At 37.6% G+C, this 20,030-nt stretch overlaps 1 protein-coding gene across 1 annotated transcript in view; it reads right to left on the reverse strand.

The window, feature by feature from the left end:
• The window catches only part of LOC113415857 (cadherin-12), an 817,727-nt gene that overhangs the window by 431,281 nt on the left and 366,416 nt on the right, over positions 1-20,030 (reverse strand). The window lies entirely within an intron of this gene.

Consider the following 20,030-nt stretch of genomic DNA (forward strand, 5'->3'; position numbering starts at 1 on the left):
AGGGAGGAAGGGAGGGAGGGAGGATATTGCTTTACAGGTACCTTTGCATAATTCATCATTTTTGTCTTCTTTTTTGTAACTGATAAACAAAGCCCATTATAATCAGTTGCAGACTGAGTAAACCTTGATAAGTGATGGCTATGTTTAAGAAAATATTTAAATTCATCAGTACTTGAGAACAGTTCCACCACTGTAGATTAAGACATGTAGATTTGGTTCTTAGATTAATTGAAACCTACCATGCTATTTTATACATGTTGACTTAGAATTGCATCCCGTTGAGTTAAAAAAAAAACATATTCTAAATGCTAGAATAAACAGAGTCAATTTTGTATAAGAGCACACCCACAAAGCTTATCCTTCATCCTGCCATTTTCTTTTTTAGAGAGCTGCCTTCTGTATTTTGGGGGACACACTGTCTCTGAATTTTTACAGATCTCAAGAACAAAGCTTTCATAGTCAGAGCATTTTTTTCAACTGCAGATGGAATGGCAAAGGAATGCTAGCAGGAGGTCTGAAGCATCTCTTCCTAAGCATTTTTTTTTAAATACACCAATTAGCTCCCATAAAAAAAACATGTATCCAGCATCTTTCTTTTTTATGAGGTACACATGTCACTAAAATGATATGCATCAAGAATCCATGGACTAGAGTTAACCACTTCATATCATGTAGGAATACTAAGGGCTGATTTTGAAAGCTTGGTATTATACTAAAATGGCACCATGTAGTAAAAGCTAACATTTTTAATTAAAAAGACAATCTTCCCTGGCCAACAAATCACAGCAGTTCTGATTCAGAGAAATTATGTTTGTGTGTTCATGTGCATGCATCTATATATTCCAAAAATTAGGCACCTCAATTAAGAGGAACAGCAGAAAACAAAGAGAATTAATCCCCCCATTTAGTTTCTGTTGTGCAATGACAGTTAACAAATACTTTATTCTTTTTCAGGCAAACATCTCCCTCTTCACATCTTAATTACTACTGAATTCAATTGCATTTGCCACTGAAAGAGAAGGAGGCTAAATAATGACAGCAACTGACTATAATTCTACTGTATATAATTCTATATACTGTAATCTCACACCACATTTGAAGTTTGGATTTATCTTAACATAAAGGTGTTTAATACATTAGGTCTTGCCTAGCTTGTTAATAAGGAGAAGAGTTTTTTTTAAATTAGAAACTCTTGCTAATTGTTTATTCTGACAGGAATCTTATCCTGGCTACTTTTGTTAATTATTTAATCTTGACTTGATTTTAACAATGGGTTTGATCATTTTAATATGCAATGCTAATTTACTGTTACTTTGAACTTTTTACTCAGTTTTATATAGTTTGGAAATCCCTTTTCTATCTTCTTTTTGTTTTCATGTTTCTTTTGTGTGTTTTTTAATAAGTAAAGCAAGCAAGCAAGCAAGCAAGCAAGTAAGTAAGTAAGTAAGTAAGTAAGTAAGTAAGTAAGTAAGTAAGTAAGTAAGTGGGAGATTGGAGCTGCGGCCTGCACATGCTTACCTAAGAGCCCCCCACAGCCAGGCTACACATGCCCCAACACCTGCCTCACCTTGTGGCGGTGGCTCCAACAGCTTCATCCAGCAGGCCCCCCTGTAATCACCAGCCCATTTCATCTGTTTGTTCACAGCTGCAATGGAGCAAGAGGCTGAGCAACACACTGGTGCCATGGCCACAAGGTGAGGTGGGGGGTGGAGCTGCTCCATGCACCCAACACCAGCTTACTTCAAAAACAAGCTCTACTTAACAGCCTGTGCAGCCAGGCCATCCATATCTCGACACCTGTTTTGCCTCACAGCTGTGGCATCAGAACACCACTCAGCCTTCTGCTCCATTGTGGCTACAAGCAAACATAAGAAGTGGGCTAGCAGCCATGTGGGCTCCTGCTGCACATGACTGCTGGTGGTGGTGTTGGAATGTGGATGGCTGGCTGCACAGGCTCTTAAGTAGAGCTGGTTTTTTTGGAGGGTGGGGTGGGGGGGGTGGGGTTTATATTAGGCACACACATAAAAACATGATAGGGCTTATTTTTGGGATAGGGTTTGTTTCTGGTGAAACAGGGTTTATATTATATAGGATATGATAAAATAAGGGAAAATTAAACCTCTTCTATGAAAAAGAGAAAACTGTTTTGGAAATTAGACATGAAATTTTAGCACAGAATTTAGAAGATATATCTATAAATTAGAAGAGGGTTTTTCAAATTTAGCTACATGGAATCCTAGGTTCTATGAGCAACTAGAGGCAAAATAAGTTCATTTAAATGCAACCCATTTTCTATCATTAGAGCTTGATCTAAATATTTTGTTACTGTAACCTTGCAGTAAAGAAAGCTTCACAACTCATGGTTTGTCCTTCTTGTCTGTACTGCCTTAAAGCAGGGGTCCCCAACCACCGGGCTGCGGACCGGTACCGGTCCGTGGAACATTTCCTGCTGGGCCGCCGGTTTGCTGGGCGCTGCCATCTTGTTTGACGAGAAAGTGCTTCCGGGTGAGCTTTTCCGGTTGGAAAGCGGCGTTTGGGTCCTGAAGGAATCCTTGCACCTTAGTTTCATCGAAGGGGGGGCTTCGAACGAAACTAAGGCAAGAGGATTCTTTCAGCACCCAAGGCAAGGCGAGCCGAGCGACCGTCCCAAAGCCGTCCCGAAGCGAAGCCCATCGGCAAAGGTACAAAGGAGGAGTTGAAGGTGGCGGGGAGAAGCGGGGCACAGCTGGCTGGCCGGTCGCTCGGCTCGCCTTGCCTTGTCATGCGTGCTGATGCCGGTACCTGGCAGTGGATCATTTTGTGATGCCGGTACCGGGCCGCAGCACAAAAAAGGTTGGGGGCCACTGCCTTAAAGGGTTAACAACATTTTGGTGTTAATCTGAATGTCCTTCTCCCCTTTTTTACTTGTACTTTACAGGAAACTAGGAAGAGTCCTTTCTGAGACAGTTCCCATGCCCCCTTTTCATCTGCAGACTAAGATATCTTTACATGATTTTTTCTAGGCTTCCGCCTGTCTCATTTCCATATCATAAGGTCATTTTCACATATCCTTACACAATGGCAAATGGCCAAAAAGTTGCATGCACATGGAGATGAAGTTACAGGAAACCAACAAGACTCAAAAGAGATCCTCGGAAGCAATCAAAGAGGAAGCATAAAAGTACCAATCGTGTATTTTTTCTTCCTTTGCTTCTGGAACTCATGCATATCCCAGAGGATCTATGAGTTAAAGTTGGTTGGTAAACAAACATTCCTTTTGACAACTCCGACATATTGATGCAAAAAGTTATGTTTATTTATCAGGTGAAACACAAAAAATTAGAATATCGTGCAAAAGTTCATTTATTTCAGGAATGCAATGTAAAAGGTGAAACTAATATATGAGATAGACTCATTACATGCAAAGCAAGATAGTTCTGATTTGTCATATTTGTGATGATTATGGCTTACAGCTCATGAAAACAACAAATCCACAATCTCAGAAAATTAGAATATTACATGCAATCAAGAATTGTAAATAGAACAATATCAGACCTCTGAAAAGTATAAGCATGCATATATACTCAGTACTTGGTTTGGGCCCCTTTTGCAGCAATTACTTCCTCAATATCAGCCTGTGGCACTGCTGAGGTGTTATGGAAGACCAGGATGCTTCATTTGCGGCCTTCAGCTCTTCTACATTGTTCGGTCTCATGTCTCTCATCTTTCTCTTGGCAATGGTGAGTTTTCTGGCCAATCAAGCACAGTAATCCCATGGTCATTGAACCAGGTTTTGGTGCTTTTGGCAGTGTGGGCAGGTGCCAAATCCTGCTGGAAAAGGAAGTCAGCATCCCTATAAAGCTCATCTGTGGAAGGAAGCATGAAGTGCTCCAAAAATCCCTGGTAGACGGATGCATTGACCCTGGACTTAATGAAGCACAGTGGACCAACACCAGCAGATGACATGGCTCCCCAAATCAACACAGACTGTGGAACTTCACACTGGACTTCAAGCATCTTGCAGTGTGTGCCTCTCCATTCTTCCTCCAGACTCTGGATCCTTGGTTTCCAAATGAGATGCAAAAGTTGCTCTCATCAGAAAAGAGGACTTTGGACCACTGAGCAACAAACCAGTTCTTTTTTCTTTAGCCCAGGTAAGACGCTTCTGACATTGTTTGTTGTTCAGGAGAAGCTTGACAAAAGGAATCTGACATTTGAAGCCCATGTCCAGGATCCGTCTGTGTGTGGTGGCTCTTGATGCACTGACTCCAGCCTCAGTCCACTCCTTGTGAAAGTCCCGTACACTTTTGAATGGCCTTTTCCTGACAATCCTCTCCAGGCTGCGGTCATCCCTGCTGCTTGTGCACCTTTTTCTTCCACACTTTCCCCTTCCACATAACTTTCTATTAATGTGCTTTGATACAGCACTTTGGGAACATCCAACTTCTTTTGCAATTACCTTTGAGGCTTTCCTCCTTATGGAGGGTGTCAATGATGGTTTTCTGCACAACCGTCAGGTCAGCAGTCTTTCCCATGATTGTGATTCCTACTGAACCAGAGAGACCATTTAAAGGCTCAGGAACCCTTTGCAGGTGTTATGGCTTAATTAGCTGATTAGAGTGGGATACTTTGAGCCTAGAATATTGAACCTTTTCACAATATTCTAATTTTCTGAGACTGTGGATTTGGGGTTTTCATGAGCTGTAAGCCATAATCATCACAATTATGACAAATCATGGCTTGAACTATCTTGCTTTGCATGTAATGTGTCTATCTCATATATTAGTTTCACCTTTTAAGTTGCATTACTGAAATAAATGAACTTTTGCACTATATTCTAATTTTTTGACTTTCACCTGTATATTCTCCAATGAAATTGAGATTAATATGTAAGCTGGCACTGATAAACTTGTGAGGCTACAGCACTAGATATGTGGATTTATTTCAGCCAGCAAATCCAAAATCTATAATAAATTCAACAACAGGGAAATCATTTTGCCAGAAATATGCATTCCATTACAAAATTCAGTTAATACATCTTCTTTTAATTCCACTATTTTAGACCATTTTTTTCTTTTCATATCTTTGGAACTTTTTTTACCTGACAAAAAGAAACAGATGCTCATATTTGAGAAATATGTATTTCGCTATTTAAAAAAAAGATTTACACAATGTCAAAAATAACATGCAAGTTTCTTAAATCTGCCACAAATGTTTAAACATAATGAATTGTGTTTATCTAGTGCTAGAAAAAAGCTTCTATTAAGACTTATTCAAGAAAATATAAATTCACTATTTCTGAAGGACATTCTGATTTTCTATCCAGTTTCATTTATGGAATGAATTTCATGCATATTTTTGCCACATAATTGTTTCCTTTCAATTTTAAATTAATAGGACAGGAAGGGGGAGTATTGCTATTATTTACTGAACCATCCAGAATGGATTACAACAATGGGTCATAATACAGTTTGGTTGATGATTTTATTATCTCCTTAATATTAATAAAAGATAAAAAACCCTTTCTGTTCCATTATTCATTAGCCATACAAATTCAGTTATTCAATATTTTGTAATATTCAATTACAAAAAGAAATACAAATTGTAAAATAGTATAGCACACTTCAATATTTTCATCTCCCTTTATTAGATTTTATTTTATGGGCCTTTCACTAAGAAGCACTTGCTTATCTGTTCAAAGTTTCAATTCTTACAGTTTCAGTTGATATGATTCTATGTCCTGCAGCAGCTAAGGCCATTCTCTAATTCATAACAGACTTTAGTTATGCTATCAAAATAAAAGTTTAGTTATAATGCTTGGCAGTTAATGGTAAGTGTGCAAAGCTTGTGTTGCACAGTACACACAGACATTCGAGCAATTTTTTAAAAAATGTACAATTTCATTTATTTACTATAAAAATAATAAGAACTACACTTTAAAAAAACTCCATACAACGTTTCCATCACATTCTGGTGAACCTGAATGTAAACTAGGTTGCTATTCGAAATAAACAATCAAAGTTTGAAATAGGGAATAGGTTTTCACATCAAAAGTTTCTAAATCAAAACATCCTACAGGCTGCTGGAACACCTTTCTTCTTGCAGGATATGAGCCATCTCAGTACATGTTAAAAATTACATTTTTAACATCCGTGTGGAAGGTGATGGGGGGGGGCTGAGACTGGAAAGGAACAGTTTTATCTTCTCTGTTTTGCCTTAGGTAAAGGATCTGAGGAAATATGAGTATGATGCAAACTATGAATGATGTTGATTCTTAACTCTCGTTTTCTCAAATTTTCCAATATAGCAACTCTATTAAATGACAATCCCAAAATGAATTTAGGAAGTAAATGCCCATTCTTTTCCTATAGTTTATGAAGTAAGTTGTTCATTGCTAACAAGCCTTAATTTTTCTATTCTATGACCTACCATCCAAATTACCCTATTCCAACAGGCATTTTCCCCTTTCATCCAAATTGTATCTGCATTCTTTTTATAAATGCCCCCCACTCCAAATTTTGTCAAAGGCTGGCTAAAAGAGTCATGAATTAAAGAATATATTTCTGTACAATATCCATTGTATAAATAATAAAACATGATGCATATTAACAAATAACTTTATTGACTTATCACCAAAGGAGAAAAGGCAGCTGAATTAAACATTTAAAAAAGGCTAATTGAGGAGAAGGAAAAAAAGACAAAGAAGCAACTTCTTCATGGACTTATTTGGTTAATTTAAGGACCAGTGGTGGGATTCTACTGGTTTAGCCTGGTTCAGACAAACCAGTAGTAAAAAAATGCTACCATTCGGCCAAATCAGTAGTTAAAAAACAGTTACCAGTTCAGCCAAACCAGTATTTCTTTCTTTTTTTCCTCCCAAACATCAGATGTTGCGACAATCCCCCCTCACTGTCTTACTGCTTTGCCCAGGCGACTTCCCGGAGCCCCCCCACACACACACACACTCCATTTTTTGTCTTCCTGGGCCTCAGAGAAGCCTCCTGGGAGGAGAAACAGCCTCCCAGGAGACTTCCCTGAGGCCCAGGAGGCAAAAAAAATAATGGGGGTGGGGGTTACTGCACACACAAAAAAGCCACTCTCACCCAGTCACATGGCCATGTCCACCTAGCCACGCCCACAGAACTGGTAGTAAAAATATTTGCATCCCACCTTTGTTAAGGTCAAGTGAGTTGTTCTTTCAAATATAATTTTGCTCCTCATTTTCCATATTTTACTTTTTTCAAGGACTTAAAGGTGCATACTCAGTCTGGTAAGGTCCTGTTGCATTAAAGCAACTACTTTTCAGGCCCTGCTTCCCTGATTCTTCCCTCACTTTAAATGGGATTAAGCAAATGAGGATCAATCTGGGATTCTATAGCTCACACTGAATTGTAACACCCAGAACTCCTAGCTGGTATAACCAGGACAATGAATACTCAGAGTTGAAATCCAACATCATCTGGAAGGTCCAGGTTCCCAGGAATTGCATATATCTTTAACATGTAGGAAAAATATAGTATGTATGTATGTGTGTAGGTACGTATGCATGTATGTGTGTATACATATTTATCAGATTTACACATTATCTTACTCCTACAAGCTTTTCAGTATGTCTGAGTATTAATCCAAACATTATTCCTTTACTTTTTTACCCTTTTTTTCATTTCTCCACTATCTTTCAGCCTTGTAATACTAGAAGTGTTCCAGAGGCTCCACATAGGTATTTCCTCTCCTATTCTGTGAGGTACAGTAAACATGCCATTCAAATATTCTGCTTCACCATTCAGTTTAATTCCTAATGCACTTCCCTGTGTCACTTTGAAGACTTTTTTTTTTTTCACATTGAGGCTGGATATAAGAGGAGGTGGTTCAACTCAGCATGGGGATTATGAAGTCACAATGCTGTATTTATACTAGACAGCTTATATTAACATGCCTGCGACTAAATACATTTCCTTTTTCTGATGTAGTCACTTTGCTGATTATTATTCTCAGCAGATACTCTATGTAGTTTCCTGCTGTTTGCATTAATCCAGAATTTGTTTAATTCTCAGCTTGATTTAGTTCTGTCTGATTTCTGAATATCTTATTCCTCTCTTGTTCAGCTTTTACATATCTCTCATCCCTTCTCTATTCTTCCTTCCCAGGTTCATAATTCACAAAAAATGAAAAAAATAAAATGGCATTACTGAGAAGATTGGGTAGCCAGACATATGCCTCAGTTTTAAGATGTTTCCCTATGCTAAAAAAGACAAAATTGAGTGTTGGATTATGAAAAATAAGGGAAATATTCACTACCATCAAAATTCAAATGTTATGCCCCTTTTCAGGTGAACATCCTGAAGGATTGTTACAGGAAAATTAAGAAGGGGAGTCTAAATAATCACTTTTTGCCTGAAATTTGGAACAATCTGAATTATCGTATTCAGTAAAATGTAATAATCAAGAATTCTCAAGGAAAACTAAATATAAGAGTCACTATAGGGAAGAAGGGCAGAACACATCTCTATTTCCTACTATGTTTTTACATTAGAAAACACCACCAGAAGATACAAAGAAAGCTGGAAATTTGCCCTCTTTTACTAACTGATACTCAAACCATCTTGTTTTTGTTCTGCTATATCCAGCATAAGGAACAACAGCCTAGATAAGCCATTGTCTTCATCTATTGCTTGAATAATACATCCCTTACATAACAGCACTTATGAATTACATTTTACAAGCATGTTGTTTCATACTGCTACCTCCCAGCGAAATGGTTCTTGCAGTGATATGTCACAAATAATGCTGATTGGGTTGGTAATTACAGGCAGGGAATTCATTCATGGTTCTGCAGAACTCCAAGTATGGGGGAAAAAAAACCTTTAAAAAAAACCTGGAGGTTATATTGGCAAGGGACAGACAAATCAAGCAAACGTAAATTCATTTATACTATAAACTCACTCGCCAAAACCAACACCAACCATAAGAACCTCCGTTGTCGCCCTGACCTAACCATACAGCAACGTGCCCGCTCCCGTGTACTCCGCATTGAACTCAAAAACCGTCTAGACAATGGAGAGAAGGACCTGTACATTGACTACCATGCTGACTGTATCAAAAGTAAGCCACGCAACCCAATACTCAGCTTTTACCCTCAACCACAACCCTACCTCAACCGATCCACCATCACCCAAGACTAGGCACGCACGCCCCCAACTACCTCAATTCCAACTACTGCCGGCCTTAAATGCAAACTACTCAATGCAAGAAGCCTCGTGAATAAAATACCTGAATTTCTCATCCTACTAAATATGGCTAACTTCGACATTATATTTGTCTGTGAAACATGGCTCAATGCATCTCTCCCGACTCCATTACCACAGTAAGAGACTATCATGTTTACCGATCAGATCGTGAAAATCATCGAGGAGGTGGTGTTGCTATCTTCTATAAAAATCCTTACATCTAAAAATATCCAAGTTACCCAGGAGCTTGCTCTTCCTGAGACCATCATCTGTGAACTATCCTTAAATATCACAATTCGATTCTTACTATGTTACAGAGCACCTGATTATGACATCGAACATGTAAACAAGCTAAATACATTACTAACATGGGCTGCATCCTGCCCATACCCTTTATCTTTCTTGGTGATTTCAATCTACCTCATATTGACTGGACCCTAAATGATTGTACAACTGAAATCATACACACAACCTTCTACAATGCTATTACAAATCTGGGACTGGAACAACTAGTAACCAACAACACTAGACTAAACAACTGCCTCGATCTCATCTTCTGCAATAGTTTGAATTTAATTTACGGAATACAAACTAAAGAACCCTTTCCAGTAGTGACCACAATATGATTGACTTTTGTCTCAACATACGTCCACACAAAAATCACCACAATGATGTAATCCCCAATTGTAACTTCAAAAAGGCAACTATGATCTTATAGACAACGATCTCTCATCCCTTGATTGGCAATCTCTATTCACTGGATGCAATACTGTTGAAGACCATTACAACATATTTTTACTTGAAGTCAAAAGAGTCATCAAACTATATGTACCAACAACAACTCCCAAAACAAAACAAAAAAGCAGATTACCCATAACAATAAGGAAACTTCAATCCAAAAAGAGATCACTCTGGCGGAAAAACAAATCTGGTCACGTTGCCAATTTCAAAAACTGATACAAAAATTTATGCCACCAGATAAAGACCGAATGCACCAATTATCACATTAAACAAGAGGAAAACCTTCTAAGCACCAATTCCACCCATGCTTTTTACAATTTTGTAAACAACAAACTAAAAGACTCAAGGTCCATCCCTGCCATGATAGGACCTGATGGTAAAGACTGCAACGACGACACCATTAAAGCCAACATCTTTAACACATTCTTCGGCTCAGTATTTGTAAACAGCAATGGATCATGCCCAGTATTTCCTCGCCGTTCACAGATAACAACAATGATCTAATACATATCGATTTCACAGAAGACAATGTTGAAAAAGCACTACGCAATCTAAAACCATCCCTATCTATTGGACCGGATGGAATATGTGCCTACTTCTTAAAAAAGCTATCCACTGCCATAGCCAAACCTCTAAGCATAATCTTTGAAAAATCTTTCAGGACCAGCTCCTTGCCTAACCTATGGTCACAAGCCACAGTCATCCCCATCTTCAAAAAGGAGACCCAAGCCTAGTTGAAAATTACAGGCCAATCTCCTTATGCTGCATCACCTGTAAAGTCATGGAATCAATTATTAACCAATCCATCATCCTCCACTTAGAGACAAATAACCTACTCTCCAATAAACAATTTGGTTTCAGAAAAAAACTATCCTGTAATCTGCAACTCTTACACTGCAAAAACATATGGACAACACAACTCGACCAGGGCAAAGCAATAGACGCAATCTACATAGACTTCTGTAAAGCCTTTGATTCAGTGGTACACGACAAACTACTCCTAAAAATAAAATCCTATGGTATCTCTGGACAACTGAATAACTGGATAGAAGCATTCCTGTCAAACAGACAACAAATGGTCAAAATCGGGAGCGTCCTATCAAATCCAGTACCTGTCAATAGTGGTGTCCCCAAGGCAGTGTTCTAGGACCAACTCTCTTCATACTCTACATAAATGACCTCTGTGATCATATTAAGAGCAATTGCGTTCTCTTCGCTGATGATGTAAAGCTGTTCAATACCACAGACAATACTGCTACCCTACAAAAAGATCTTGACTATGTATCAGAATGGTCAAACAAATGGCAACTTCAAATCTCAACAAATAAACGCTCTGTCTTACATATTGGCAAAAAAAATCAGAAAATAAAATACAAGCTGAATAGTCAAGATCTTGTTGATGACCCAAGCTCTGTAAAGGACCTTGGAATACTCACCTCTAATGATCTAAGTGCTAGAGCACACTGCAACTACATAGCCAAAAAGGCATTAAGAGTTGTTAACCTAATCCTACGTAGCTTTTTCTCTGGTAATATCACACTACTAACCAGAGCATACAAAACATTTGTTAGACCAATACTCGAATACAGTTCATCAGTCTGGAACCCACATTACGTATCTGATATTAGCACAATTGAGAAAGTCCAGAAATATTTCACAAGAAGAGTTCTCCACTCCTCTACTCGTTGTAGAATACCTTATGCCACCAGACTTAAAATTCTAGAACTAGAAAACCTTGAATTACGCCGTCTTCGGTCTGACTTAAGCATGGTATATAAAATCATACATTGCAATGTCCTACCTGTCAATGAATACTTCAGCTTCAACCATAACAACACAAGAGCACACAATAGATACAAACTCAAAGTTAACCGCACCAAACTTGATTGCAGGAAATACGACTTCAGCAATAGAGTGGTCAATGTCTGGAATACTCTACCCGACTCTGTAGTTTCTTCCCAAACCCCAAAAACTTTAACCTTAGACTGTCTACTATTGACCTCACCCCTTTCCTAAGAGGTCTGTAGGGGGCGTGCATAAGCACACCAACGTGCCTACCGTCCCTGTCCTATTGTTTCTCTTATTCTTTATTTTTCTTTTATGTACCCATTTCATGTATTCACAACTATGTATACACTTATACTTATTATCTTGTAAACAATTGGAAAATCAAATAAATAAAATAAATAAATAAATTGCAGACACAGGAGTGGTGTGAAAGATAATGAGTTTATATCATCCATAACATTCTATGGGCTGGCTATATCAACTCATTCTGGTCCAGATTGCTGCTTGTTAGCTGGCATAAGTTTCAAGGAAGACATTAGAGGGGTTTTGAAGAACTCAGCTGGTTGACAATTCATTCTGGAAAGAATTTAGAAGACTGGCTCTGACCAGTCTGGCAATTATATCAGGGTATATCTGCTCCAGTATTTCCTGCTATTCATTAACATCTTAAAAGGTAAATGAGCTAGGACACAATAAATAATAATAATAATAATAATAATAATAATAATAATAATAATAATAATAATAATAATAATAATAATAATAATAATAAAAACAGATCTGCCAACATCTAGAAACAAGTAAAGCAATAACTAGCAGTCAGCATGGGTTTGTTAAGAACAGATCATGCCACACCAATCTTATTTCATTCTTCAGCAAAGTGACTAAATTAGTAAACCAGCAAAATACTGTGGACATAATATGTTTAGATTTCAGCAATGCATTCGACAAAGTAGACCACAACCTATTTCTTAGTAAGCTAGAAAAAAGTGGAATAGATAGCACCACCACTACATGGACTCGCAACTGGCTGACAAACCGTACTCAATGAGTAGTCCTTAATGGACTACATGGAGGGAAGTAAGCAGTGGGGTGCCACAAGGTTCTGTCTTAGGCCCAGTACTCTTCAATATCTTCATTAACAACTTAGATGAGGGAATAGAATGAGAACTTACCAAATTTGCAGATGATATTAAGATGGCAGGAATAGCTAATACCCAAGAAGATAGGCTCAAGATCCAGAAAGATCTTGACAGACTAGAACACTGGGCTATATCTAACAAAATGAAATTCAATGTAGAGAAAAGTAAAGTCCTACACTTAGGCAAGAAAAAACAAAAGTACACATATAGACTGAGTGAAACCAGGCTTAATAGCAGTAACTGTGAGAGGGATCTTGGAGTCTTTGTGGACAACCAGCTAAATATGAGCCAGCAGTGTGCAGCTGCCGCCAAAAAAGCTAATGCAATCCTAAATTGTATTGACAGAGGGATGCAAGCAAGATCAAGGGAGGCACTAATACCACTCTATAAAACCTTAGTAAGACCACACCTAGAGTACTGCATCCAGTTTTGTTCACCACATTACAAAAAAGCTGTAGAGACTCTAGAAAAAGTATAGAAAAGAACAACCAGGATGATTAGAGGACTGGAGACCAAAACATATGAAGAACGGTTACAGGAACTGGGCTTGGCTAGTCTAGTCTAGTAAAGAGAATGACCAGGGGAGACATGTTAGCAGTCTTCCAATATTTGAGGGGCTGCCACAGAGAGGAAGGGGTCAAGCTATTTTCTAAAGCGCCTATAGGCCAGACAAGGATTAATGGATGGAAACTGAACAAAGAGAGATTTAACCTGGAAATAAGGAGAAACTTTCTGATAGTGAGAACAATCAACCAATGGAACAGCTTGCCCTCGGAAGTTGTGGGAGCGCCATCACTTGAGAATTTCAAGAAGAGATTGGACTGCCATCTGTCAGAAATAGTGTAGGGTCTCCCGCTTGGGTGAGGGATGACCTATAAGGTCTGTTCCAACTCTGATTATCTGTTATCTGTCGCTGAAGATGAGGCTGAAGACTATATAGGAACAAAAGTATTTCCCTCTTGGATGGTGTCTTTCAAATAAAATTTTCTCAGAAGGAAGGTTCAGGTGAGCTATTTAATCAGGGTTTTTGGAAGACCAATGAAAAGGTTTCCGAATCTCTGGAGCTTAGGAAAAATGGAACAACCATAACAAAAGCTGGCTGGCTTTTTTTGCATAGCAATTCTGTTGCTCCTTTAGATGAGTATCATGTAGCCTTTAATGCTGTCTCTTATGGCTATAACATTTGATAATGTAAATTTCAAACTTACATCATGTTTGTCACAAAACCAAACAAGCACAGCCTTTCCCTTCTTTCAAAATGTGACACCCCTGATAATTTTGCTGCCATAAATGATTATCTCCATAGAATGACTACAAGATGAAAACAGTATTTATCTAATCAACCATTTGATGAAGGTCACTATTCTTATTAAGCTTATGAAGATAAAAATATGGATTATACATAGACACAAATAGAAGCTGCTAATTCAATGATAGAGAATTATACACTGGAAAATTCAAAGTTCTTAAGCCTAAGTAATAAACTACTATATATGTGACATTGGTTACACAACATTGTTCTTGATATTTTTATTCTTTATTTTCCATAGGTGTGGGTGTGCATGTATGGCTGTATTGCAAATTGCAATTCCAAATTCCAAATTCGTATTTCCTGCAATCAAGTTTGATGCAGTTTACCTTGAGTTTGTATTTATTGTGTGCTCTTGTATTATGTGGTTGAAGCTGAAGTATTCATTGACAGTAGGACATTGCAGTAGATAATTTTATGTACTATACTTAGATCGGACTGAAGGTGGCATGGTTCTAGGTTGTCTAGGTCTAAAATTTCAAGTCTGGTGGCCTAAGGTATTCTGTTACGAGTAGAGGAGTGGAGAACTCTTCTCGTGAAATATTTCTGGACTTCCTTGACTGTATTAATATATCTTATGTAATGTGGATTCCAGATTGATGAGCTGTATTCAAGTATTGGTCTAGCAAATGTTTTGTATGCTCTAGTTAGTAGTATGATATTACTGGAGAAAAAGCTACTCAGGATTAGATTAACAACTCTTAATGCGTTTTTGGCTATGTACTTACAGTGGGCTCTAGCACTTAGATTATTCAGCTTGTATTTTATTTTCTGATTTTTTTTGTCGATATGTAAGACAGAGCATTTGTTTGTTGAGATTTGAAGTTGCCATTTGTTTGACCATTCTGACACATAGTTGCCTTTGGGGACACCACTTTTGATAGGTACAGGATTTGATAGGGTGTTCCCTATTTTGACCATTCGTTGTCTGTTTGACAGGAGTGCATCTATCCAGTTATGCAGGTGTCCGGGTTGCCATAAGATTTTAATTTTAGGAGTAGTTTGTCGTGTACCACTGAATCAAAGGCTTTACAGCAGTCTATGTAAATAGCATCAATTGCTTTGCCCTGATCGAGTTGTGTAGTCCATATGTTTTTGCAATGTAGAAGTTGCAGATTACAGGATAATTTTTTTTTCTGAAACCAAATTGTTTGTTAAAGAGTAGGTTGTTTGTCTCTAAGTGGAGGATAATGGATTGGTTAATAATTGATTCCATGACTTTACAGGTGACGCAGCATAAGGAGATAGGTCTGTAATTTTTAACTAGGCTGGGGTCTCCCTTTTTGAAGATGGGGATGACTGTGGCTAGTGACCATAGATTTGGCAAGGAGCTGGTCCTGAAAGATTTTTCAAAGATTATGCTTAGAGGTTCTGCTTTGGCAGTGGATAGCTTTTTTAAGAAGTAGGCACATATTCCGTCCTCATCATCCCCTTGTTTTATAGAAAAGTGTGATTGAAAAAAAATAGTCTATTTTTATTTTATTTAATTGTACTATTCCTGGAAGTCAACTTAAGGCAAGGGTTTCTATATAGGTAATAATTAATTTACTCCATCTGTTGAACATATCTGAAATTTCTCATATCATATATTTTTGTATCTGTCTAGAATTATCTGAGATGCTGAGGACTTTTTTTTTCCTTTTGGGGGAAATACTGATTCAGAAATATTGAAGTTTCTTCAAGTATGATGCTGAAAACAATAGCACTTAGACTTATATACCACTTCATAGTACTTTACTAAGCTGTTTACAAAGTCAGCATATTTTCTCCAACAATCTGGGTCCTCATTTTACCAGCCTCAGAAGGATAGAAGGCTGAGTCAACCTTGAGCCAGTCAGGATCAAACTCCTGGCAGTGGGCAAAGTTAGCCAGCAATATTGCATTCTAACCACTGTGCCACCAGAACTCAAGGTATGATTTTCCATTCAATTGATAAAAAATATAGTTTGCCTGTTCTTTGTGATCATCCGTAATGTTGGAGAATTGATGAGTGGATTCAATTACAGTTAATGCAACTTAATGGTGAGTACAGTTAATGTACTTACCACTGGAATACCTGAAAGAAAATTAAGGATAGATTATCACAGAGAAAATCATGAATGTGGTTCCTAAGTGTCCAATATTGATTTGATGTCACATAATCAATCCATTCTTATTTATTATGCATTTAGATATTTAATTATTGCTAATTCACTTTTTCCACTCTTTTTTATTTTAAATTTTGAACTTCTTAAATTTAAATTTCTTTTGCTGTAATATCTTAAAATCTGAAAATATGCACTATTTAAAGAACATCGAAAGATTTCGATTAGTGCTTGTGCCCAATATTCTAAATATCTTCTCCCTCAAAGAAAAATAGGGACAGTTTTTGGCAGATAAATCTACACCTCCACCTGTTTTTGCCCCTTATGCATTCTACCCATTCTGTTTTCACATTTCAATATCAAAAATACTGAGAACTGGATTTCCAAATTTGAAGAAATGAAAAAAAACTATGGCTACTAAATATCAATTGGCCTATTCATACGAGATGTATGGATCAGATAATTTAATGAAGGAATTTGCAAAGGGCCCAGTTCCTAAAGATACAGAAAATCAAAAGGGGCTTTGTTAATGTATATTTGCAGCAATGTTTCTTTTCAGATTATATACATATTTGAAAGGAATTATCGTTACACTATGATTGCAAATTCCAAACTGGCCCATATCATGCTTTTTTTTAAGGCAATACAAATGACCATTCTCTGGGAATTCTAATAAATGGGAATATAAATCCATTTTTTTTAATTAATGTAGTGTATACATTATTAAACTTCACTTAATTATCCCCCCCCCCCCTTGTTCTTGCCCTTATTCTATTTACTCCCTCACTTAATCTTTTGCACTTGGAAAGAAATCAAGAATATCATGATTCTTCCTCCCCTTTAACTCCTAAAACTTTTAAGGCTAGCCCAACCAATATTTTACACTCAGTCTAGCACCTGGCAGAGAAATTGGCTTTCTCTTACCTCCCACGGTTTCTTATAGCACAACTGCTTCTCTTGGGAAGTTGTTTATTTCTCTTTTCCCCTTCATATCCTTGACCATCTCTTTCCCCCACCCCACCCCCCAAATTGTGAGGTGTTTGGTATCACAATGATGAACAAGATACAATTATGAGAATGGTAGTGCGGTTGTAGAATCCCTGTGGGGATCAGTGGAAATTAAAAAGCAGGCCGGTGTAGGAGGGGATGTGGAATTGTGAAAGAAAAATCTGGCTGGTTGCCTGTTTAGAGTAACTGTGAAGAATATAGATGAGAGGGATGTGGCAGGAGAACTCCCAGTGATGTTCCAAATCATACTGTTACACCATTTCTATCCACCAAGTAAATAAAATAAAAATAAACCCTGCATAAAGTTGTTTCTGTCTCAGTTGTTAAACAAAATAATTGCACTCTTACAATCTGGGAAACTGTTCAAAACCTTCACTGCAACCTTCTAGGTGAGGAACAACACAACCCAGAATTTATCACCTTAAATGATCCTTCCAATCTGGATTTTTGCAGTGGAAAAGTTGGTAGCCCTAGTTTTGATCACTGACATAGCTAATAGAACACAATGGAGAGGAATAGTAAGCACTCTACAAAGCAACCAATCAAACACCACACATCCGAATACCAGATCAACATCTTACATTTTATGGATAAAGATTTAAGCCACATCTTTATCTCTATCACATGTAAACAGTGGACAATCTTTCTTATACATACACACAGATATAGACACACAAGATCATAAAGAGCAGAGGACATATTATGCTTGTAAGCATTGGCAAGTTCAAAGCATAAGTGTTCAAAGTTCAGGTAGGGCTAGGAAAGTCTTGCTTAATTTTTCCACATAACTTTATTAAGCATTACAAATAAAAAGAATAATACAGACAACAAAAAGCCAAAAAAATATTCAAAAGAATAGAAAAGTGTGAACAAATTTTTTTAAAAAATAGAAAAAGGAAAGGAATAAAGAATGAAGTAGGGTCCCCTTTCATCCCAGCAAGTAAAAACAGGCTTAATAGTTATCACTATCTCTAATGCAACATAATCTCTCTTCACCCATAGCTCATCTATTTAGGAAAAACAAAACAAAGCTCCACATGTTTCATCAGTCTTCCTTTGTCAGGAAAAGTACAGTAAGGGCAATCAGAAGTAACTTTTTTTTTCTTTTAGCCCTAATCAACCTCAAATGCCTTCCAGAGTTTGTAAAAATATTTTAATCCTTTCGAAAAGAGTCCCAGAGTTAATTTTCTGCTCATCTGTGTTTCAAGCCAAAAATCTTTCAGACCTTTAGCAGATTTCTTCTTTATATCCAATAAATAAAGTTTATTCTTTTGTTTATCACAACTAATAAAGTATTTCAAAACCTTAGCAGAGCTCTTTGTGTACATATATATCTTTCTCACACACATGCACACACACACACACACACACACACACACACACAAGGTTTGTTCCCTAGTTCAATATTTGTAGATCTCCTTTTGCGAATAAGTCATCCATCAATTCCATTTATGTGCCCATATCTTTCTCATTATTTGCTAAAATTAAGTCCCCCTTCAAAGTAATTTTGAAATCATCTGCTGCAACTAGTTTTTATTCTGTAATTTCATTACAAGTTCTGTCAACCTTATCAAGAAATGTATTTTCTTTGTCCCAAAACTTGGCAGACAAATATTTCAAGCTTCTACAGTACTATAGATTTCTGCTTTGTCTTCTTTATCCTCTAGCTTCCTCTAGTGTTCAACCTTCCATGTCCTCTTATCATTAAAAAAATCAGATCAGTTGTCATTTTTCCCATGGGAAAATTTATTCTAGTCAAAACACTTTGTTGGCATTTAAAGTTAAATTTCAAAGTCCTTATGAGCCCTTAATCCACCGTTAAACTTTCTAAAGTCCATATTCAAGCACTCTTTAAAAGTTATTTCTCTAAGAAAGTGACTGACCTAGCAAATACAATATAATTTGCCATTAGGAAGAATCTTTTGGAATTCAAATCCAAAGTGATTAAGAAGTAAGGTGTGATTGAGATATTATGCTTCAAAGGCTGCATCAAGAACTGTGAGCAAAGATGGTTCCTCCCTTGACTCCAATCCATAGGCAAACCTCACAAAATGACGAATCCTGTGGTTCACTCATGAGCAGTTATGCAGAATCACATGGGCTATCTCAAAATTCTCTCCTTAATCCAGAGAGAATTTTGGCAGTCAGTTTCCCCCATCCCATGTGGATTGTCACACCATCCAGATGCAGAAAGAAATGTTTAGCACCTATTCCCATAATAGCAATAGCACTTAGACTTATATACTGCTTTATAGGCCTCTCAAGGCGGTTTACAGAGTCAGCATATTGCCCCCAACAATTAGGGTCCTCATTTTACCAACCTCAGAAGGATGGAAGGCTGAGTCAACCTGGAGCCTGGTGGGATTTGAACTGCCAAATTGTAGGCAGCTGGCTGCAAAAATATCTTGTAGTACTGCACTCTAACCACTGTGCCACAGAGGCTCCTATAATGGTGAAGTCAGCAGGAACCAATGTGTGCAAAATTAGGCTAGATGACTAACGATACAACTTTCCTGAATAAAATGTGATTCCTGGCATCCACCCAGGTTTTTGGCTGTAATATTGCATTTAATGACTTTCACAGCATCTCTCTCTCTCTCTCTCCCTCCCTCCCTCCCTCTCCCCTCTCTCTCTCTCTCTCTCTCATCTTCTCTCTCTTTCAGGCACGTGTTACCCATTACAGTCAACCGGTATTGTCCTAAGCCTGACACTTTTTTCTTTTTCTCTCCTTTCTTGAACTGCTTTTTCTCCA

The sequence above is a fragment of the Notechis scutatus genome, chromosome 3, assembly GCF_049901735.1.
Source record: "Notechis scutatus isolate UNSWTSFEM ecotype Mainland chromosome 3, rNotScu1.2, whole genome shotgun sequence".
Classification (NCBI taxonomy): domain Eukaryota; kingdom Metazoa; phylum Chordata; class Lepidosauria; order Squamata; family Elapidae; genus Notechis; species Notechis scutatus.